The sequence below is a fragment of the Cupressus sempervirens genome, chromosome 5 (assembly GCF_028749045.1).
Source record: "Cupressus sempervirens isolate cs-2001-9-10 chromosome 5, ASM2874904v1, whole genome shotgun sequence".
Taxonomy (NCBI): Eukaryota; Viridiplantae; Streptophyta; class Pinopsida; order Cupressales; family Cupressaceae; genus Cupressus; species Cupressus sempervirens.
The window spans coordinates 686,370,758-686,395,185 of NC_143122.1; positions in this window are offsets into that span (position 1 = coordinate 686,370,758).

Sequence of the window (24,428 nt, forward strand, 5' to 3'; positions counted from 1 at the left end):
TTACTTTACAAAAGATATTTGAAGGCAAAGATCATGCTAAGAAGGCTAGATTGCAAAATTATACATGTATATTTTGAGATGCTAAAATGAAAGAAGGTGAAACTGTAAGTGCTTATTCTATAAGAATATTAGAAATTATTGTTGGGATCAAAAGTTATGGTACTGATAAGACAATAGATAAAATTGTATACAAAATCTTGAAGACATTGATACTTTCTTTTCATCTGAGGGAGAAAATAATTGAACAAGTTATTCCATGTATTCCCAACTTTTCAATATAGACTATTTTAATGCGATTACAAATATTTAAATTATGGATGATACAAAATGGAGAATTTTCTAGAGTAGAAACTACTTTTAGCGTACAAAGAGACATACCTATATCGACAAGAAGTACAACTATATGTGGATATTATGCTAGTAGTACATGAGAAACAAAAGAAGAAGAGGACAAGAAGATTGATGAAGTAATTTTCCTTCTTATTAAGAGAAAAATTAAAGGTAAAAAGATTCTTGTGTGATGGACATGTAAAGAACTTGGTCATTATTTTTCTAAATTTCCTATGATAGTAAAAATGTTTTAGCCTAGAAAGCCTTACAAGTCAAGAATACCTAAGGATGTCTTCTTTGTTAATGAGGATGATGAAATTGATTTTGAGATGGTGAATTTTCTAGATGATAGTGATAATGAGGATGGTGAGATAGTTTTTTTCTCTATTAAAGAAGAAAGCCCTGAAAAAGAAACAAAAGAGGAATTAAATGAAAAAAATCATTAGTATCACAGATTGAGTGTTGAGAGAATGGGTCTTTCTCACATTGCATAGTAATGTTATATTTTATTATGTAATTTTGCACCTAGGAGAACCTAGATGGATATACAACATGTAGAGATTCCCATGGGATAAACTTGATGAGTTGTATTGTAACATTGTGATAATATTTGATGTAATTATTTAATATTATCAAATGTGGAGTCAATGGGTTAGGTAGCACATGGTTTATGTAATACCACTCGGTGGTTTTGTAGGACTTACTACTATATAAGCAACAAAAAGGGTAGTTGTAGAGATAAGGAAAAAGAGCAAAAGGGAAAAAAGGAAAGTCAAGAAAGACAAGGCTTGATAGTTTAGCCAAGGGAGAATTTGTGAAGGTTGGAAGCATGACATGAGATGTGTGGATTCATGCTTGTTCACATGGATTGCTTGGTTGTGTTTATGGCTTTTAAGGCTTCCATGATTGTATTGAAATCCTAGTTTTGATGAATAATACATGATGATGGATGCTTTTGGAGGTTGGGTTTTTTCACTCAATGAGGGTTTCCCATGGTATATCTTGTATCACATTTTTATGGGTATGTGGTCTATTCTCTTGCATGTGGATTTTAATTACATATTTATCTAGGATCTATTATGGGTTATATGGAAATGGTTATATTTCTATTGTAAGTTTCCTTAGAAGTGGTATAAGAGCTATGTTTTTGTTGTTGTAACCCTAGATTGAGTCATGAGAATGCATGAGAGGATAAAAGAAAGGGAAAGATATAAGGGTATTTTAGGTTATTTATTACAGATCTAAGGGTTTTAGATTTTCTCTTATGATGGGGTGTTGGTATATTTTGGGCATGTAAAATTGTTGACCAAATTTTTTTTTGGATGTTTCATTTAAATGGTGGGTTTAAGGGGTACCTTGCAAAAATGATCTCCTAACAAAAACATACCTCACCATTGGATCCAGGTTGGTTTTTCCATTAATTTTGATATATAATATGTCCTAGTCTAGCCATTTTAATAGAAAATGAAAAAAGGTTCTTAGTTTTAGCTTGTGATAATTGTCAAATCTAATCCTGTCAGAATTTTGGTCACTCAAAAAAATTCACAGTAAAAATGGTAAAAAGGTTGTCTTGGTAAAATGACCATAACTTTCACTCAGGATATCAGATTTTGGACTTCTTATTGTCATTGGGAACATAATTTAGAGCACTACAACTTGGTATAGAGTTGAATCTATAATTTTGACATTTTGTTAACTTTTAAGAAAAATTAAGCTAGATATTTATTTTGAGCATAATTTCGGGCATAACTTGGGCATACAAAGTTAGATTTCTAAGTCAATAAAAATCTATTGGATATATTTGGTGATATATTAATATGAATGGTTTATGAAATATATTGACTATGATAACATTGTGAATTTATGGTGTTGTATATTTTTAATATTTGGATTTGATATCATTGTATACTCAATTTATATTTTAGATCGGTCTGGTGATGATATAGTTACTAGTGTTTGATTTGGATATGTATAATGATTTGTTGAGTCGACAAGTTTTGTAGTGCTATAAGAATTCTACACTTATAGGTTACATTTAATGCTTGATTATGGGTTGTCTTGGCCCATTGATCTTTCATTTTTGATGCATATTTAGATTGGTGGTTTGGATTTGGGTTGTCTATACCCCAAGTCACATGATTTTCTAATTTTGTCTTCATGTAGAAGGGATGATATGTTGTTAGAAATAGGAATTACTAAAGGGGGGTGAATCAATAATCTACAAACTTTAGTCACCTACTGGATATTAGTTGTTACTTTAAACCATACATAATAAAATAATAAAGTAATGCTAAATAGTAACAATAACCATACACAAAGATAATTCATAAAACCATATTTTGTTAACTAGGAAAACCTTGGCCAAGGGAAAAATCTAGTGGGGATGATACCCACTAGATAATATATTGATATATAAACTTGTTCCTTGTTAAAGGATGGACCCTATTTGGAGTCAATGAGAAAATTTAGTATAGAGAGTCCCTGTTAGGAGACTTTGAATCCCTATTAGGAGATTCCAACCCTATTAGGATTTGTGATAAAATTCATTAGATGCAAGATGAGCTTCACAAAAATAGCTCGATGTTAGATCACAAAATAAGTTTTACAAAATTTTGCATATATCACTTTCATAAAAAAATTTCATATCATAATATATCACACAATTCTATTACACTTCATACTTTTAATTCACAAGATGTCCTTTGTATAAATACCATGCACTTTCAAGAATTTTTGCTAGGTCAACTAAGAACATAATACACTTTTCCAACATATAGTAAACATCTAGGATGTCAGCTCTAATTGATCAAGTAATTATTTTGTAAACAAAATTATTCCTTTCCTTTAATTTCCCTATCCTATTCATTGGTAAAACATGAATATCTCTTTTTTGTATAGTCTCTACTAACTTCTAAGGTTATACATGTCATCATAAACATGTATACTAGCTCCAACAAACTTAACTACTCATATTATGATGTTAGTAACAAGTTACATATAAAATAATACATTTTTGTAAACCAAATTTATACTTAGACAATTTCCTAAGTACCAAAAGATAAGTATCTTTATTTATGAGATTTCCTTTAAGAATTTACATCATGTATTGCTATAAATGAAAAAAATTACATAGCTTCATTAAAAAATTGTCAACAATCTCCCCCTTTGGAATTTGTGGCAATAAAATAGGAAAAATTGGCTAAGTATCAAAAACATGTCAAAAACAAGTAACACTACATTAATCATTTATTACAACTTGTCCATCTTACATATGCTCCCCCTTACACTATGATTTAATACCTTACAATTTTATCTTCTCCCTTTACTTTATTTATAATTTTCTAATGCACTTCTTCCCCTTTGACATAAATGACAAAGGTATGTCAAAAACTATCCAAAAAATGTCCATTTTCCATCAAAATCTCTGTAAACATCTGTCCTAACCTGATAGTATATTCATACAATCATCAAAACTTTCCTTAAGATTGGTTAAACCTTTTATCCATGTATCCTTGGCTGATTTAGTAGAGGTGAGAGTTGCACATAGGGCATATGATGCAATCTTAACTGGATTCAGATTGGAATATAAAAAGCTAGAATAAGTGTCCTTGGCCTTAACACATTCCTCCAACTATTTCTTTACAATAGATATTTTCAGAGCAATAGAATCTCTAATATCTGAAAATATTTTCAAAATTTGTTCCTTCTAAATTTCTAGTTTCCTAATATCACAATGAATACTAGCCACTTGTCCTTCAAAGTCATCAACTTTGCTAAAAGGTTGTTGTATGTGGTTAGATAGAGCCTCTAGCTCACTTAGCTTACCTTCAATCTGACTAATAATATCCTTAGTCAACTTGTGAGATAAGTTACACTTAATGTATAATATCTTTCCATCCTATTGACATTTTTGAAGTTCCTTGATACAAGTATCAAGACTTATCAAATCATTCTTGATATTCTAACAAATAGTGCTAAACAGGTTAGTATCATGTGAGATTTGTACGTTAGATTCTAAAAAATTCAATAAATTTATGAATTTCTCATCAAAATATTTTAGTATTGACTGTGCCCTCTATTCAAGATTTTCCTTTATGTGCTACATTGCCAGAGTACTATGTAATATGGCAGCAACCTCCACCAAGGTTCTTTGTAGGCTTTTCACTGTCTTGTTCTTCTCAATAAGCTTTGGCAAAGATGAGATCAAGTTAGTTTGATCATCATCATCAATTATTAGGGTAGCAAGCAAAAGTAGAGTGGATGAACTAGAAGGTTTAGTGTCATCTTTCCTTTGCTTCTTTTTAGTCGCCTCTTTTGCTCTTCTTTCTTCTTCCTCTTTCTCTTTTTTTTCTCTCTCTTCTCTTCCTCCTCTGTTCTCTTCTTCTTAGCTTCCTCTAACTTCCTCTTCTTTTCTTCTTTAACTAATATTTTCTTCTCATCTTCAAGCAATTTCTACTTGGCCTCTTCTATTTTCCTTCTCTTCCTCTAATAGCCTCTTTTCTTGTTCAATTTGTTTCAATTGTTCTTTACTATCACTAGTAGGCTATTCAGAACTCTCAAACAAGTTAGTATCATCAATGTTAATGGTAACATTGATCTGATCTATCTACATTGTGTCACCACTTACTAACACTTATGAGGTTTAGGGTGTTGGTGAAGATGCTACCTTGGACTCTGTCATCATCTAACTTATGATTGCCATAGCTTCACTTATTATCTTATCTTTCTCACCCACCATAAATAGAAATGATCTTACATTTTCCCTCAAGTAAGGTGCTAGATTTTTCAACAATCTCTTGACTTCTTCATCATTAATCTTTCATATTGTTCTTATCGTAGACTTTCAAAGTTCTCTATCCTCTTCTCAAGTTGGTACCTTCTTTACAATGAGTCTATCATAGAATTTCTTTTTTACCATGCCTTCAATATCCTTGAATTTTAGATTATTGGCTATCATGTATCTCACAGTAGAGATATCAATTTGATCTTTTTCAATCTCATTATACAAATCATAAAATTTGTTCATCTGCACAAAGTTTCCTTCATTAGCAATGACTGAATTTATCTTCTCTATCTTTGGCTTCCAAGGTTGCTGAGTTTTTCTTGCTGATTGTTTAGAAGTAGTTACCTTCTCTACCTATTTTCCTTCTTGTTCTTCTTCTTATTCTTATTCACTAAACTCAACAATTGTCAACAATGACTTTTGTCTCTTCCTTGGTTCCAATGGCTTGTTTCTTGACCCTTTTTGTCTTGGTGGTCATAGCTTCCATTAATCTTTCTGATTTCCTCTACAGTTCACTTTTTTGTACATCTAATATTCCTACATAAGGAATGCTTTGTTCTAAAGATTTCTTTGCAATAGACATTTACAAAGGTTGCAAATTCATTATACCTTGTTTCATATTTTTCCTGACTACTTGTGACTCACTCTCAGTCATCCCAACCTCTAATAAAGCTTTCTTTATTATTGTTTCTATCTTCTTGTGAGATGCCTTTTCCATGGATGTTTGATGAGATGATTGGGTAATCTCATCATAAGTTCCAAACCTATATTCAGCTTGATCCTTCTTAGATTTCAACAACAAATCAATGTACCCAACTCTTATTTCATCACTCAATTCATAATCTAAGGGATCAAGAAATTTTTCCTAAGGTTCTGCTACTTGAAATTAAGTAAAATTTATATCAACAATAACACATATCTTCTTTAAGTATTTCTATAATTGTAAGTACAATTCTGAACCTTTGCCTCATTTCATTCTAATATGTTTTCATTATCAAGTTCCCACTATCCAATATTTTATCTACTAGATGTTTTCTACATACATCAGTGATCTTCTCCATTGTGCATCTCTTAGTGCTCATAATCTCTAAGACTAACAAATATGGAAATATTTTAAGTACATGAAAAAATATGTGATTTATTAGTGAATGAAATCTAAACACACCATTCTTGGTCATCTTGATTCTCTCTAGATTCTCAAGAAGTTAAATTCTTAAAATTTCACCAAGATTAACTTGTTCCTTCTAAATACATATCTTTTATGTTGCATGGATGAATCTATATAAAATTTCATTGATCCTAGAACTTACACATATAGAGTAGGCAATGATTCTACTCAATAATCTTACATCATCTTGTTTAATGGTGCTTATCACCATGGTGTTTCCATTATAAATTGCTTTTGTGTAGCTCTCAATCTTCTTCTTAACCAGTTTCTCACCTATAGGTACACTACATTATTTTCTAAGACCAATTACCTCATGAATAAGGTTGGATAAAATATCAACTACACTATCTTTGATCCATTGTTTTCCATCACATGAATTCTACTTAGTATTATCTGTGTCCACTCTTTGGTGTCCAATTCTTGGTAGAAATGATATTTGAATAGGTCTAGTTCTTTCAAGTGTTAAAATCTGGGTTTTATACTCATATCATGATTAAAGACTAGTTCCATATTCTTGTTCATATACTCACTCCCAATAGTTCCAAACTTACTAGTAAGATAACTTGCTATATATTCCAAAGACACTACATTGTTCAGAGTAATGGATAATGTTGAGGTAGGGTTTTCTTCTATGGGTTTCATAGAAATAACCTTCAATTTCATTCTATCCTCATTCTCAACATTGTGAACTATTGGCATATCCATGATTCTACCAAATATAGACTTTTATAAAATAAATTCTATAGATAAATGATAATTTATTTATTTTTCAAAAATAGGGTTTTCTTTGAAATAGCCTTGTCAAGTCACTTCTGAGTGCTCTATGTTTTTTATGTGATCACGACAAAGTGAAAATCAAGTCTATAAACCATTTATTCCCTAAACTCAAACTTGCATTAATTGTCTACTTTGCAAACATGAAAAAGTTGTCAATTATACTTTGAAATCAAATATCTACTTAGGATATTTTATTCGATCTTTAGATGCTACCTGTGGTGTACCATAGCTTCCTTCCATCATGACAATGCTCCAAAAAACTTCACTTCATGAAATTCTTGGTAAAAACATTGTTTTCATCTTCTACTACATAATTTTCTCTACAATAATAATAACTCTTAATTTCTTCATAACTTGTTAAGATAAGCTCCATATTACAAGCAAGCTTATACATAGTGTAAACTTATCCTGATACACCTTTTCCCAACTTTTCTACCCATAATTTGATCTCTAAGTGAAGTTTCAAATTTTGGTGCTATGAACAAGCTTAATTCAACTTAATTGAATCAAACTTGATTACTGACTTTGATCTTCATGTCTCATTATCTTCTAACTTTTCTTTTGATATGTCTAATCCTTTTAAAAATGATTCATTGAGTTCTTCTTGAAGTTCACTAACTACATTTCTTTGTTTGTTATTGTCTTTGTTAGTTCTAGAGTTTCCTCTCATGGTTCCTTCTATTACTTTTGATGTTTCTTCCATCATTCATTCTATTCCTAAAGTTTCTTCCAATGTTTCTTTTATCTCCAAAGTTTCTATCCATTCTACAATACTTTTTTACATATTCAAAGTTGTTGCATAACTGACATATTGGAGTTCTACTTTGAGGATTCTCCTAATCATCAGGTACATGACAATTCCAACCTATGTGTCCAAAGTTGTTACACTTATAACACATGATTTTTCTTCTTTCATCATAAGGTCTTCCCTCTCTCAATTTCCTTTCATTACATCTTCTTCTATCTGTAGAGTTAGTATTTATAGACATTCTACTATTTCTTCTATCATTATCATATTTAGGTTTCCTACAATCATTTTCTATATGACCCATACCATGACAATTATGACAATAAAAATCTGTAACATGATTAAATGACTTATTTTTATAATCTCTTTCCATATGACCTATTCCATGACATGAAAAACACTTACCTCTAAATTCATACCTAGTTTTCTTAGGATATTCCATTTGCCTTGGTTCACCCAATATCTCAACTTCCTTATCTTGTCCAACTTCTTTGGGTTTATCAAAATATTGACTAGATTCAACCTTATCATCAGATTTGACTTTTTTCTTTTAGATATGATCTAATCTTAGGTTTCTTTGTAGACATATTAAATAGATAACCAAGACTAGTCTTATCATAGGTAGGTATTTGTATTGAAATTGAATCATAAAGCTTTTCTCTACTATAATAAAGCTTCTCAAGTTGTTGCTTGCATTGAGTTAGTTCACCTTTCACAATAGTGTTGTACTTATGAAGTTCTCTGTGATCTTCTTTCAATATTTCAAATTTAGATGTCTTCTTTTTGAAACTTTCTCTAAGATCTATATTCTTAGTCTTCAAATTAGTTTCAACATTGCTAGGATCATTCTTGAAAGTCAACTTTAGATTGGTAATCTTCAGTTCATGCTTCAAGATCTTGTACTCTACCTTCAACTTTGAATAATCATCATCAATAGTTTCAGATTGAGTAGATTCAGGCTTGGATTTGAGATTTTCAATCTTTTCTTTTAACTATCCAATATATACTTTGGAGTATTCATATCTATCCTTCATATTATCTCTTTCTTCATTAAGGAGATTAATTTGTTCAAGTGCTTCTTCCAGGTTCTTCGTCAATTGGTCCATATCCATAGGGATGTTACTCAAGCTATTAAGGCTCTTCTGAGTAACTTTTCTCTAATAACAATTGTTAGAAATAGGAATTACTTGGGGGGGGGGGGGGCAGGGGGAGTAAATTTTAGCCACTAACTAGATATTACTTGTTACTTTAAACCATAGATAATAAATTAATGTTGATGTTGAACAATAATAGTATCCATGCATAAAGATTACTCATAACACCATATTTTGTTAACTAGGGAAATCTTGGCTACTGATATATAAGCTCCTTATTAGAGGATGGACCTTGTTAGAAGTCAATGAGAAAATTTAGTATATAGAGTCCCTATTAGGAGATTTTGAATCCCTATTAGGAGATTCCAAACCTATTAGGAGTTATGAGAAAATTTAGTAGATGCAAGATGAGCCCACTACCCAAACATACACTTCCAATTACAAGAAGAGCTCACTTCCCAAATAGGTAATCAGACTTCTAGAATATAGGTACTATAGCTTCTTCCTTGATTGATCTCTAATCTTTAGCTCAATCTTGGATGACAAAAATAGCTTTACAAAACTTCACATATATTGCTTTCACAAAAAGTTTATATATCACAATATATCACACTATTATGCTACACTTCACACATTTAATTTGCAAGATTTCCTTTGCATAAATGCAATGCCTTTTAACAAATTGTTTCTAGGTTAGCTAAGACCATAATACACTTTTCCAACTTACAGTAAACATCTAGGATGTCATCTCTAATTGGTCAAGTAATTATTTTGTAAAAAAAAATTATTTCCTTTGATTCCGCTGCCCTATTTCTTTGGTAAAACATGAATATCTCTTTTTTTTTTATAGTTTGTACTAACTTTTGAGATTATATACATCATCAGGAACATGCATACTATCTCCATCTAACTTTGGTAGTCATAATATGATGTCAGTAACAAGTTACATACAAAACAATACACTACTATAAACCAAATTCATACTTAGACAATTTCCTGAGTAATAAAAGCTAAGTATCTTTAGTTCTGAGGTTTCTTGTAAGAATGTACATCATGTGTTTCCACAAATGAAAAAAATTACATATCTTCATTTTCCAATTGTCAATATTTATTATCAGTTACAATCATGTTGGAGGATTGCGGTTGACTATTTTAGGCTGACAGGTTGGACACATTGAGAGTTAGTATCTTGGTTCATGGATGTAATCATGATGCTATGGATTTGGCATCACATGTAGAGGTACATCCTTGTTTTTCATTGATTTAGATTCCTATTTTGGTTATGGTGGTATATCTTCTTTGGTTGGGGATCATGGTTATTTGATTTTCTTTTAAGGAGTTCATGATGTGTACTTTTAATTCTTTGATGGTTTGATGCCTTGGTTAATTATCATGGTTAGAGGGTAGTTTTTTTCATCATGATGTCATGGATATATTGGACACATTGTTTAATACGAGCTTGTGAAAATGATGAGGTGGTACTACAAGACTAGTTCCTAGTTTGGTTTGTATCTTCTTAGTTTGGAGATTTTGGTTTCACTTGGTATTGATACTTTGGTTGTGTGAGTGTATACCTAGAGAATCTTCATGTAGGATATGGATTTTATGATTCCATGGGGTTATTTGATACTACAATTAAGTATGAGTTGTTGGCATTGATATACTTATTGAGTTTTTGCATATGTTAGAGGTTTATCTTAGATCTTGTTGTTGCATAAGCATCTTTGACATTTGCATGTTGCACTTTTTATCTTCATGGTGTGTGGAGATGGTTAAATATTAAGGAATCATGGGGATTTTTGGTAAATCTATGGTTTATTCTTTCATTTGACATGTTATCCTTGGTGTTAGGTTGGTTTCTTTGTTATGTCATGGTATACTCTTGATTCACATTTAGATTTTTGATATGTTATAGTATGTTCATATGGAGCATGTTGACTCTTTGGTTTAGATGGTTTAGATAATGTTGTCATGTTTATGTTCCTAAGGCCATTGTTGGAACTTTGAAGATGATCTTGGTTTAGTTTCTTAGTATTGAGAACATTGATCATTTGCTAGATGCATCATGATATTGCTATGCTTCATTTATAGTTGGCATAGATTGATTGGTTACGGGTGCTCATGAATATTTAAAGATGGTGGTGATGATGATTTCTCTTGGATTAGAGAAGTATATATTGAAATATTTTATGGTTTTAGTAGGAAGTGCAAGGGAAATTCACCTAATATGACTTGAGAGGAATATCCTATTGTTTCTCTTATGTGCATTTTGAGTATGCTTGTCTTTTATGGATATGGATCTTGAGCTATGATACATGAATTAGTTTGAGAGGGTTCATTTGAAAGGTGGATTAACATTGGTTATCTCTTTGTGCATATGTTTTAATTTATGTTGGTTGAGTTTAGGAGATGGTTTTATATTGGGCATATTCATTGGATTAGTAATGGTTATTCCTTGATTTGGTAATAGTATATGTTAATCTAGAATTGCCTCCTAGCAAGAAATCAAGTTTAAATAGGATCAATTTCAATGGTCACCTAGATTGCATGAAATGATGAAGCCTTAAGCCATGTTCGCCATTTTATTTTTTGCCTTAATATCTTAAGCTGGGATAGTGTAATTTGCATGGTCATAGGAGATCAAGAATTGACTAATGCTAATGCTACGAGGGTGCACTTACTTTAATGTCTCCTAGTCATATGGTCATATTAGCATGCTATAGTTTGAGTTGCAATGGTGTGGCAAAGCAAGAGCCCTTTTCTTATCTCCTATGTCATTAGATCCTTCTGATCAAATGGTCTAGTGCATGACTAATGTAGATCAAGATGAGGTTAAGCTCTAAGTTGTGATAAAATGATTCCTTTTTGTTTTACTTGGTTGTAAGGGTTGGATGATGTTATTGGCTCAAGGTGGTGAAGTAGTGCTAACTAGCAAGTCACAGCTTCATAAATAGAGATAGTTATTTAGGGAACATGGTGGAAAAAATGCAATTGTGGGTAGTTGAATACAAGGCATGAGGATCAAATGCTAATATGTTGGCATAGAGAATGACAAGTGTTTGGTCCACATGGTAGAATTAATGGTCAAATCTTGGTTGACCCAAATATCGTGATTGAGTTGGATGTTAGTAGTGGTGGAAGGAGTTCCTTGAGAAATGTTTTGATTCCCTGTAACTACTTCCATTGATTCCTAGGGTTGATGAGTGCAAAGAGTTACTCCACCACCATTTTTTGATCCATTCATTTAGTGAGAGAGTAAATAACCATCATTCCTAACCTCTCATGGATTTTTTTGGTAAAGAAGTGATCCTTGCATGCATAGATTTATGTGAAAGTCAAATCTTACTAGTTTTTGCGGTGATTCTCCTTTAGATATTTGATTTTAGTGGTTAAGCTCTATCTTATAAGAGAATTCATCTAGGTCATACTAACACAATAAAGAAAAATATTGTACTCTTTTTCAGGGTCAAATTTTCTCTATTTCTTTGGTATTGTGTCAGCATGCTACTATAAATTCCTTGTTGCTTATGAGTTATATGAATTCCTACATTATATCTTTCAACCATCATTGTATTGTGTAGATTTTCTTGCCTCTCTTCGACATATTGTGAATATCTATAATCTACAATTTCTGTATCTTTTTGACCCATGAATGATATAAGTAGAGAAATATTTTTGTGTTGATCATATGGTTTCTTGATCTGTGTGCATCTTGTAAATTAAAGTAGATTTGAATCCATGTATCTTTAGACTATCATTATAATATCATTTTACATGCATGTATGGGCAGAGATTGATTTTGACACCCTATTTTCAATGCATCACCTCTTTAGAATAGATTAGGTAGTTGCTACATGTATTCCTTCTCCCTTTTCTTGCAAAATAATTTAGGTGTATCCTAATAGTAGAGGAATTTGGCCTTCTCTAGAGATTCAACCTCATAGTTCAAGTCCCATAGCTTGGAGGTTGTTTCCATGTTTTATGAGGTTGCCCTTAGGTACGACTTTGGGCAAGGGTACAAGCTTTCATGAAAATAGATTTTGGCACACCCAGTGGGACATCACAACAAGAAGATTTCACAATTATATTGAAGACATAGTACTGACTTTAGTGTAAAGTCTTAAAGAGGCTTATTTTTCAAGTACTTTGTGACTCTAAGCTTCAAAACATGTTTGATTTCTAGACCAAATTTGTTGTGATTCATGCCCAGGAGACATCAAGGGAATCTTCCAGAGGTAAGTTTAAGTATCAAGACCTTTCCCTTTCTAAAACAAGAAGAAAAGTTAGAGTATCTTTGTCACTAGTTAGGAGTGGGGTAGTGGCACACACCTTTGCAAGATCTATTTCCACTCCAATTGTTTGATCTTAACTTAGTATATCATCCACTCATATCAATAGAACTCTTGTTTATATAGCTAGATCTCATACTTTCATCATCTTCAATGGTCAGAGATGTTGGATATTTGATTGAAAAGATCATTGTAAGAAGAAGATTGATTGCAAAGAGGGACATTGTTGATGAAGAATATTTTCAATCATTGTTTTATCACTGATGTCAAACTTGGTATTAGTTGGAACGAAAATTTCTTATAAGATCCAAGTACTATCACTTAGTTGATTGATGAAGAGGATTTAATCAACAAGATGTAACAAAAGTACCTAAGGGAATGGTTGAGTCATGGTTTTGTAATAAAGTGCAAGGAGCAGTTAAGACAATGATGAAATGATGTGTTGATAATATACTTGAAGATACAGAGGTTGGCCACACTTAGAAATACTATAAGAATAAGTTGTAACAAGGTTATCTACAAAGCTTGACTAAGTTCATTAGTGAGTGCCAAGCAAGCTAGTTCAAGCCAAGAAGATTTTCAATTAGTGCCAAGCAAATGGAAAATCTAGTGTGTGCTGAGTGATACAGAAGGAGCCAACAATGTTCAGGTGTCAAGCAAAGAATTAGGTGTTGAGCATTAGAAAAACTTAGTGGATGCTAAGTGAATCCAAAATAGGTGCCAAGCATAGTAAAATGTAGTTAGTGCCAAGTAACACAGTATGTGTCGAGAACTAAAATTTTAATAGTGCTGAGCTGCTACATTATTTGAAAAGTCAAAGATTTGCCAAATTTGAGTTGACAAGTTTGTTACCTTGAATTTTGTGAACCAAATAGAGGATAATAATGATGAGTTGGTGGCAAAGAATTTTAGATAAACTATTTGAGGAGAATTCAAGAGGATTCTTCATGATGTTTCTAGAAGGAAAAAGATATGGGTTAGATTCAATGAATCCTACCTAATCCATTTGAATTAAAATTAAAGAAGAGAAAAATTGAGTGGGAAAAGTAATTCCAAACTTCTATTTAAGGAGTCACAGGCCAAGAAGCAAGAGTAGATGGGGTGCCACAATGAAAAGTTGTTGAAGGATGTCAAGGAGAAGGTGAAGAAAGAATAGAGCATAGAGACTCTACTTTGATAAGTGGTCATAGAGGAGATTGTACTGGTACATTGAGCATGAAGACTCAAGGAGATGAAGCTTGAAAGGAGAACAAGCTATTAGAGCTATAGAGATTGAAAGCATTGAAAGCTAGGCAATGTTATGAGCTAAATTGTGATCTAAAATTTCCAAGTTAAGTTGTGAGTTGTATTAGATCAAAAGCCCTTGTTGTTACTCTCTAACAATTATGTTAGCTAGGATAAAATCCTATGGACTTAGGTTGGTCTAATAACCATTTGTGAATCTTTTAATAGGGTGACATTGCAAGTGAATGTTCTAAAGTCCTCTAACCAAGCCCAGTTCTAATAGGGTGGTTAAATCATCTAACAGGTCACATTTAACAGTGTGGTGTAGCCTTTAACAAGGCAAAACTTTCACAAGGCATCACTTCAGAAGAGTGAGAATTGAGTAGCATGTTACTAATGGTTTTTTCCAAATTGGGTTTCTATGCAAATCACTATGTTATGTGTTGATCTTTCATGTGTTATGCTTGCAAGTTGATTTACAGTAACTTGCTAAGTAGGAATGTTTAAGCTTGGATGCATGAATAGTTTAATAGGCTCACTCTACTTGATGAAAAAGTTTTAATTAGACATTTTGACCTTGAATAACCAATTCACCTCCCCTCTTAGTTATTCTAAATAATTTCTAACAATTCGTATTAGATTCCTCTATTGATTTAGTTAAAAGGTACTAGAAGCAAGAAGATCAAGATGTCCAAGAGAGAAGTTCCCAAGCTTAAGAGAGACAACTTCACCGCATGGAAAAGGTTGATGAAACTAGACCTTGGATCAATAGGTGACCATGCTCAAACCTTAATTGAAGTAGAACATATTGATCCAACTGTACCTACTATAGAAGATATGAAAAAAAAAAAGGAGAATAATTAGGTAATGCTAGAGATTTCCTCTACCCTCAACTATGCTGAATTTGATGACATCAAAGGATGTGACTCTACATTCAAGATGTGGAGAGGCTTGACTGATATCTATGGAGGAGATCAAAATATTCAAAGAGAAAAAAGAGAAAGCCTCAAAGTAAAGTTTGATGACATGAAAATGGAGGAAGGTGAGAATGTTGCTCAATATGCCTCTAGAATAAAAGAAGTGGTAAGTGCAATAAGAGGTTTGGGTGGTCATTTGGAAGATGATATTATTAATAGAAAATACTTAAGAACTTTGCTCCCCATTTATGCTATTAGAGTTTCAGCCATCCAAGAGCTAAGGTGTGTCCCAGGAAATTAGTTAATCCTTGAAGGAATAGTACAAAGACTCACTACATTTGAATTGTCCAATTTTGATAACTATAGACTTGAGAACCTTGAATCTACTTTCAAAGGCCAAGATATCACTAAAAGACACTGGAGAGGTGAAATCAAAGAATAAGAAAAAGGAAAAACATGCATCCAGTGATAGTAGTACAAATGAAGAAGATGTGGAACAATTGGAAGTACTACTGGCCAAAAGATTTCACAGAGGAAAAAGTAAATTCAAACGTAAGCTTCCTATCATTTGTTTTAATTGCAATGAAATAGGACATATTGCTGCAAGGTGTACACAGAAGAAGAAATGCAAAGAAGGAAACAAGTACAAGAACAAAAGAAAAGATGATAGCAAAGATTACAAAGAGAAAGGCAAAAGATGCTACATTGTTGAAGAGGATTCTGATGAGAATAATGATGAATTAGTCTATGTAGCCATGAAGGATGAATCAGATGAAGATGAGGCAACAACATTGGTAACCTATGTGAACAAGAATGAAAAATGGATCATAGACAGTGGATGCCCACATCACATGATAGGAGACAAGAATAAGTTTATCACCTTTACTTAATATGATGGAAATATTGTTAGATTTGGAAATGATACTCCTTGTCAAATCAAAGGAAAAGGTTCTATTGAGCTTATAGAGAAAATTTCATGTGATAATGCATACTATGTTGAAGGATTGAACTACAATTTGTTGAGTGTATCACAGTTAGGCAATGTAGGTTGCAAGGTAGAATTTGAAAACAAAATTGCCAAAATCTATGATACTGATGGAAATCTAATAGGAAAAGGTGAAAAACCTAGGAGTGATCTATTTTACCTAGATATGGAAGATGCAACCTATCTTATTGTAAAACTTGATGATGTATGGTTATGGCACAAAAGGTTGTGTCATGTTAACTTTGATAATCTGATTAGCATCACCAAAATGAAGAAAGTCAAAGGTTTTCCTAAACTGAAGAAGCCTAAAAAAATAATGTGCAAACAATTTCAACTAAGAAAGATGACCAAGTCAAGTTTCAAAAGTAAAGTCTACACTTCCAAAGAAGTAGTAAAGCTAGTCCATATTGACTTATGTAGCCCAATAGAAGTAAAAAGTTACCAAGGAGATAGGTACATAATGTTGTTTTTTGATGACTATTCTAGGATGATGACTACCATGTTCTTAAAGAAAAAATATGATGCATTTCAAATGTTTAAGTGGTATTTGGCCAGGGTTGAGAAGGAAACAGGAAAGAGTCTAAAGTGCTTGAGATCAGATAAAGGAGGAGAGTTTACATCAAAAGATTTTGAGTCATTTTGCAATGACAAAAGAATTAAGAAACAAAAATTTACACCAAGAACTCCACCAAAAAATGGCATTGCAAAGAGAAGGAATAGATCAGTGATAAACTGTGCTAAAATATTAATGATGGAGAAAAATGTTCTCTAAAGTATTGGAGAGAAGTTGTAAGTACTGTTGTTTACACCCTAAATCAAGTAGAAGTCAAGAAATGTACAAATGCAACACCTTTTGAACTATGATATGGCCACTCACCCAATGTAAAACATTTCAAAGTGTTTGGTTGCAAATGTTATATTCTTAAAGATACTAGAAATTGCAAGTTTGATTCAAAGAGTGATGAAGGCATATTCCTTGGATACTCCACTAGAAGAAAAACATATAAGTGTTTGAATACTAACACTAACAAGATTGTAGAAAGTGCAATTATAAATTTTGATGAGCATGTAGAAGTCCAAGTTGATGAATCCAAGAAACTAGAAGATTATAGATCTATTGTATACTTCTATGAAGGAATGTGTACTAAGGATGATGCTACCAATCAAGTTGGGAATCAAGAATAAATTTTAGTATCAGCCAAGTCATAGCCAGTGAATGCCAAGTTACATTCAGAAGCCAAGTTGCAAAATGAAGATGATGTATATTCTAACTTAGAAATTAGTACACATGGAAGAGATAATGAAATATGAGATAGTGATGTGCAAAGTACTTTGAAGCTAAAGGACAAAACATGGAAAGAATGACAGAACCAAGACTATCCAAGTATGTGAGAAGACATCACCTTGTAGAAAAAATCATTGGAGACAAGGAAGCTAGACCAATGAAAATGAATAGACCAAGAAATGAATCATGTCTGCTGAGCAAGATTGAACTTAAAATAGTGAAAGATGCACTACAAGATGATAACTGGCATAAAGCTATGGAAGAGGAGATAGATCAAATTGAGAAGAAAAAAACCTAGACCTTAGTTCCTAGACCATCTAATAAGAATTTAATTGATACCAAATGGGTCCTTAGAAACAAGCTAAATGAGAATGGTGAGATCACAAGAAATAAAGCCAGACTAGTGTGCAAAGGCTATGCACAAGAAGGACTAGATTATGTGGAAACATTTGCCCATATTGCTAGAATGGAAGGAGTAAGAACACTACTTGCATATGTTGCTTAAAAAGGTTTCAAAGTCTACCAAATGGATGTGAAGTCTTCTATTTTGAATGGAATACTGGAAGAGAAAGTCTATATAAAACAAACAAAAGGATTTGTTGATGAAAACAATAAGGATATGATTTGCAAACTGCATAAAGCAATCTATGGCTTGAAGCAAACACCTAGAGTGTGGTATGAGTGACTGCACAAATATATTGTAAAGATAGGATTTTAGAGAATAGATGATAAAAACAACCTGTATATCAAGGCAGAAAAAAGTAAAGATATTTTGATATCTAAAATCTTTTGTTGATGATATAATATTTTGAGGAAAAGATGTCCTGTGAAAAGATTTTGCTGATCAAATGAAACATGAGTTTGAGATGTCAATGTTTGGAGAAATTAAATTCTTTGTTGGATTGCAAGTACATCAACTGAAGCATGACATATTTGTGACCCAATAAAAATATATCAAGGAGATACTCAAGACATTTGGATTAGAAGACTCAAAACCAATTAGTACACTAATGGTAGCAGGACATTAGTTATCCAAGAATAATGAGTCGGCTATATAAATCAGACAATGTATAGATTAATAATTGGAAAGTTACAATATGTTGTACATAATCTACTAGACATTGCATTAGCTATTGGAATATTGGTAAGATTTTCTACTAACCCAAGAGAAAATCATCTAATAGTAGTAAACAGAATATTGAGGTATCTAAAAGGAACATATGACTTTGGTTTGTACTACAAGAGGAGTGAAAATTTTTAGTTGAAGGCCTACACTAATGTAGATTGGGGAGGTAATATTGATGATAGAAATAGCACTAGTGGAGGAGCAGTTTTCTTAGGCAAAAGATTGGTCACTTGGACCAGCAAAAAGAAAAGTTGCACCTCACAGTCTACAACAAAAATTGAGTATGTTGTTGTTGCAATCAGCTGCACTAATATTGTACGAATCAAACACTTATTGCAAGGTATGAAGGAAGAGGTAACTAAAATTATGATACTTTATTGTGATAACACAAGTGCCATCAACATATCAAAGACTCCTATGATGCATGCAAAAACAAAGCATATTGCAATTAAGTATCACTATGTAAGAGAATCGGTGGAAGATAAGAAAGGATGGAATATGTCAGCTCAAAGGAATAGATTGCTGACATCATTACAAAAGCACTACCTAAAGATGCTTTTGAGTGGGGTGATACCCCTATCCAAGGTTGTTTGAAGAGAAAAAAAGATTTCCCTACATCAAATGAGTTGATTGTTGGCATATTTACAAATTAATGCAAAGGATATTTACTTTAGGATCATGCCTAAAGTAATCAATGTGCTAAAGTTCCAAATTAGTCACAAGTAACATGACAGAGGGAGAAAGTGGAGAACCAAAAAATGCTATACTTGCATGTTAAGATGCTGAGATAATACATCTTTTGCATTGTTGTCAAAGAGGGAGAAATAGTAGAAACTGATCAAATCTACAAAATCAAATGCATGTAGAGGGAGAAATAATGTAAGAAGGAGTTAGGAGTAGTAGAAGATCAAAGTGAATAGTGGAAAAGAGGGAGAAAACAAATGTTCAAGAAGAATAGTAGAAACTGATCACCACAAACAAAGGGAGAAATAGTAGAGCATAACTAATCAATTCATACAAAGGGAGATTGTAATATTTATATTAAGGAAAGAAAAGGAAATAATAGCTAAGAGGGAGAAGTAAAAGCAAAGCACAAGATAGAGGATCAGAGAGGATGAGAGAGGGAGATGTAAAGTTTATGAAAATAGAATTAGTAACAAAAAAAAAATTTGGCATTTGATTTACTGTTTTGACCTAGTTAGCATTTTGATAACTTGGTTGATCAATTTGTTTTTCATAAATGCCAAAGAGGGAGATTGTTGGAAATTTGATTGAAAAGATCATTATAAGAAGAAGATTGATTGCAAAGAGGGAGATTGTTGATGAATAATATTTTCAATCATTGTTTTTTCACTAATGTCAAACCTACTATTTGTTGGAATGACAATTGCTTATAAAATCCAAGTACTATCACTTAGTTGATTGAAGAAGAGGATTTAATCAACAAGATGTAACAAATATACCTAAGGGAAAGGTTGAGTTATGATTTTGTAATGAAGTACAAGGATCAATTAAGACAATGGTGAAATGATGTATTGGTAATATACTTGAAGATACAGAGGTTGGCCACACTTAGAAACACTATTAGAATAAACTGTAACAAGGTTTTCTACAAAGCTTAACTAATTTCATTAGCCAAGTAGACTTTCAGTTAGTGCTGAGAAAATGGAAATTCTAGTGTATATCGAGTGATACAAAAGGAGCTAAGCATTTTCAGGTGTCGAGCAAAGTAACAGGTGTTGAGCATCAAAAAAACTTATTGGAGGCCAAGTGAATCCATAGTAGGTGCTAAGCATCAGTAAAATGTAGTTGGTGTTGAGTAACATAGTATGTGTTGAGCACCAAAATTTCAATAGTGTCGAGTTGCTGCATTATTTGAATAGTCAAAGATTTCCCAAATCTGAGCCAACAAGTTTGTTACCTTGAATTTTTTGAACTAGATGGAGGATAAGGATGATGAGCTTGTGGCACAAAATTTTGGATGTTTCTAGAAGGAATAAGATATGGGTTAGATTGAATGAATCCTATCAAATCCATTCGAACTAAAATTAAAAGAGAGAAGAATTGAGTAGGAAAACCAATTCTAGACTTCTATTTAAGGAGTCACAGGCCAAGAAGGAAGAGTAGCTAGGGTGCCACAATGTGAATTTGTTGAAGGATTTCAAGGAGAAGGTGAAGGAAGAATAGAGCACAAAGACTTGTCTTCAATAAGTGGTCATAGAGGAGATTGCATTGGTACATTAAGCATGAAGACTCAAGGAGATGAAGCTTGAAAGGAGAACAAACTGTCAGAGCTATAGAGATTGAAAACCAAGCAATGTTTTGAGCTAAACTATGATCTAAAATCTACAAGTTAATTTGTCTGTTGTATCAAGTCAAAAGCCCTTGTTGTTACTCTCTAACAATTGTGTCAACTCAGGTAAAATCCTATTGACTTAGGTTGGTCTAACAACCATTTGTAAATCCTTTGATAGGGTGACATTCCAAGTGAATGTTCTACAGTCCTCTATCTAGGCCCACTTCTAATAGGGTGGTTAAATCTTTTAACCAGGCCACATTTAACAATGTGTTGTAGCCTTTAACAGGGCAGGCCTTTCATAGTGCATCACTCTAGAAGAGCAAGAATTGAGTAGCATGTTATTGGTGGTTTTTCTCAAATTGGGTTTCCATGTAAATCACTATGTTATGTGTTGATCTTTCATGTTTTATGCTTGCATGTTGATTTATAGTAACTTGTTAAGCAAGAATTTTTACGCTTGGATGCATGAATAGTTTAATAGGTTCACTCTACTTGATGAAAAGGTTTTAATTAGAAATTTGGACCTTGAATAATTGATTCACCCCCCCTCTTAGTTATTCTAAAGCATGTCTAATAGGAGACCCCTCCTTTTAGCCCAAAGGTAAGATATGCCAATATCAGTCCTTAAGAGTGTACCTAAATTTATTGGTGAGACCTCCACATCCCCTATTGAGCATATTCAAGAAGTGTGTAATGTTTGTAATATCCATGGTGTCTCTAATGATAATGTAGTAGTTAGACTCTTGGCTTCATCCCTAAAAAGGACGGTGCTACAATGGTATACAGGTTCTCCTCACAACTCTATTACTAATTGGGATAGGCTAGGGGTAGTCTTATGTAAGAATTTTGAGTACAAAAGTGACCACCTATCACTTTTGGAGCAACTAACCACTATCAAAAGGGCCCCTCATGAATGTATGACTAACTTCAATTATAGATTTTAGAAAACATGTGATAGATTACCTACTGTAGTGAATCCCTCCCCTAGTAATGCATTCTTATACTACATTAGAGCCTTCAACAATGATATTGCTACCACCTTGTAGTCTATGCATGGGGATACTTTACTGAATGCTTATGAGGTTTCCATAAGAGCTAAAAACATTTTGATACAGGGAGGGAAGTTAGCTCTAACACCCTTAATTCCCTTTTTCCCTAACATACCTAATAATTAGCCCATTGTAGCCCCTATCCAGGTCTCCTCTATAACCCTACCTCTTGCTATGCTTCTAATAGCCTCTACTCCTCTAGCAAGGTTGATAGGATAAAGACTATGATGCAGCCATTAATGTAGAATGTAGGAAGAAGAATACTAGATTAGGAAAGCAAGGTGGAAGAGAATAATGCAGTAGTGAAGAAAATGGGAAATGAACTAGTGACAATGAAGAGGAAACAAGCTCAGAATAATAAGCCTCTCCAAATCTAGAGTCAAGGTCTCATGCATGGTAGACCTCCAAACTAAAATAATACCCCTATAATTAGAATAGACCTATCGACCACCCCCAGTCTTCAAACACTTCCATCTTCTGAGTAGGTTACAAAATTTTTCCTTATAGTTCCCTCTAAATTTCTTCTTATCATATCTCCCTCATACTAGGTAGATGTTAGAATTTCTCCCTATTTGCTGAATCTCCAATCCCTTTTTCTTGTATTTCACTATCTCCCTCATCATGCTTGTACTTTCCTTTGATCAACAATTATTTCCTTGATCATTCCATTGATTCCCTCTTTCTTTCATTTCCCTTCATTGGTAACTATCTCCCTCTTTGACAAAAATGCCAAAAACTTGTCATCTTAACATACAGATATGAATGTTGCTTGTGACTAATTTGGAGTGTCAGTTCTTTGATTACTTTAGGTAGCTCCTAAAGTAAGATCCACTACATCAATGTGTAAAATATGAAAATTAGCTTGTTTGATAAAGGGCACCCATCTTGTTATTTAGATAGCCTTTGATAGAGGTATCACCCCTTGTTTACCTCTTAGATACTCATGAGCATCCTTACGTAAATATGCTTTTGTGAAGATATCAAAAATTAGTTCTTTTGTGTTGACATATTCCATCTTCACCTCTTTATCTTGAACCGATTCTCTTAAGTATTGATACTTGATTGTATTGTGCTTAGTCTTTGTGTGTGTCACATGATTCTTTGATATATTGATAGCACTTGTATTATCACAATAAAGTGTTATTGGTTTTGTGATCTCTTCCTTTATACCTTTGAGTAACTGTTTGATCCATATAATGTTTCTACAATTTACAGTAGGAGCAACATATTTAGCTACAACAATAGATTGTGAAGTGTAATTCTATTTCTTGGTAGTCCATGTAACTAGCCTCTTTCTAGTCCACTGGTGTTCTTTCTATAATCAATGTTTCCAGACAAATTAGCATTAGTGTAGGCTCTTAGTTCATTTTTTTCATTTTTCTTATAGTATAGACCATACTACTCTATTCTTTTTAGATATCTCATTATTCTCTTTATAACCATCAAATGATTCTCCCCGAGATCAGTTGAGAATCTTGCAACTATCCCTATAGATAATGCAATGTTAGTCTACTATGTACTACATATTGTAACTTGCCAATCATAGACCTATATAGTGTTTGATTCACCTTAGCCAAATCATCATTCTTTGACAAATTGTGTTCTGTCACCATAGGTTTACTTACTAGTTTGGAATCCTCCAATCTGAAAAATTTCAATATTTCGTTGACATATTTTGACTGGGTGATGTATATACCATATTTCATTTGATATACCTGCAAACTCACAAAAAAATTGATCTCTCCAAACATAGACATTTCAAATTCTTGCTTCATTTCATTTGCAAAAGCCTTACATAAAGCATCTTGACCTCCAAATATGATATCATCAACAAAAAATTTAGATAAAAAAATACCTTTTCCTTTCTTTATCTTTATGTATAGATTGTTGTTATCATCGGTCCTTTCAAATCCAATCTTCACAAGATACTTATGAAGTCTATCATACCTTGCTCGTGGTGCTTGTTTCAAACCATATAGAGCTTTGTGTAATCTACATACCATGTTCTTATTGTTAATATGAACAAAACCTTCTGGCTATTCTATGTAGACTTCTTCCTCTAATATGCCATTCAGAAATGTAGATATAACATCCATTTGATGAACTTTGAAAACTTTGTATGTAGAATAAGCATGTAATGTTCTTACTCCTTCCAATCTAACAATAGGGAAAAATGTCTCTCCATAGTCAATTCCTTCTTCTTGTTTATATCTTTTACAAACTAATCTTGCCTTTTTCCTTGTGAGTTCACCATTTTCATCTAGCTTGTTTCTGAATACCCACTTGGTGCCAATCACATTTTTGTCTTCTAGTCTAGGAACTAGAGTCCATGTTTTGTTTTTCTCAATTTTTTC